The following is a 1270-nucleotide window of genomic DNA, read 5'->3' on the forward strand; positions in this document are numbered from 1 at the left end:
CACGGTCTCAGTGCCAGGCTCACCACCAGACACCTCGCTGAAGTCCCGAGTTTGAATCCCAGCCTGGCACGCGGTGGAATCTGAAATTCAATCAGCAATCCCGCCATCGCAAACCACCTAACCTAACCCCGTCACAAATCCCCTCCGGGGAAGGAAAGGGGACTGCCCCCCCTCCTCACCTACACGTGACTCCCCACCAACAGCAGCGTGCCGCCTGAGTCGAAGGGATGGGCAGTTAAGCACTGGCGCTGCCTGCGAGGGATTTCCTGAGCCACTGCTTTCTGGCCTCGTCTCTGTTTTAAACGGGCTCCCCCTCGTCTTCTTGAGCAGCAAAACCCTTGGCCAACGTCTTCCTACGAGACGGAACATTCTCTCCCTGTTTGCCCCCACCCCACCCGCCCCTGCGCCACCACTCACCCTGAGCAAATCCCAACAGGATCTTCAATCCAGTCACCTCTGACCTGTTTGTAAACTCCAGTGGGCACTCATCTGGTCTGACCTTTCCCCAGAGAACACCCCCTGCTTCACACCCCCGCCCCGAGAACGTAAATCTTCCCTGAACTGCCTTAGATCACACTGTTCCTTAAACACAGACGTTTATGCTGCACACAGTACTCCTGACGTAGCCTCTCCGATGGCCCTGAAATATAACCCTCCCTGTTCCGATATCCAATTCCTCTCCCAATAAACCCTAATGTCTGACATGCTTTCCTGATTCCGTGCTACCTAACCTCAGTCCCCCAGATCCCTCTGCGCCTCAGCTCTGTAACCCTCCCTGTTCTTATATCCAATCCCCCTCCCAATAAACCCTAATGTCTGACATGCTTTCCTGATTCCGTGCTACCTAACCTCAGTCCCCCAGATCCCTCTGCACCTCAGCTCCGTAACCCCTCACCGTTTCCATCACAGCTCTCGCTCTTTTATTTTAAAAATCTTCCTGCCTGGACGGGCAATTTCGCACCTTCCCACATCCATTTCCCAAACCTTTTGCCGTGTCGCCGAACCTCCCTGTACCCCTCTGTAACCCCGTGCTGTCCTCACTTTCCAGCCTCTCTCTGTGCCCTCGGTAAATTTAGCGAGCGGACCTGGGCTCCCACCATCGACTGTAAGACTTGAGGTCCCAGCGCTGACTCCTGTCACACTCCACCCCCCCCCAACCCCCACCTTCTAAAAGACACATGTATTCCTGCTCCCTGTGAACCAACCAGCCCTCCCTCCCTGTCAGCTCCCCAACACTATCACCCTTTTACTTTACACACATAGTATTTGA

General features: G+C 54.9%; 1 protein-coding gene across 1 annotated transcript in view; it reads right to left on the minus strand.

Moving 5' to 3' along the window:
* Positions 1 to 1270, minus strand: part of prmt5 (protein arginine methyltransferase 5) — a gene marked incomplete at its 5' end in the record, with an annotated part of 9719 nt that overhangs the window by 8212 nt on the left and 237 nt on the right. The window lies entirely within an intron of this gene.

Source organism: Rhincodon typus, unplaced genomic scaffold (assembly GCF_021869965.1).
Source record: "Rhincodon typus isolate 14 unplaced genomic scaffold, sRhiTyp1.1 hic_rhity00004564, whole genome shotgun sequence".
Lineage (NCBI taxonomy): Eukaryota > Metazoa > Chordata > Chondrichthyes > Orectolobiformes > Rhincodontidae > Rhincodon > Rhincodon typus.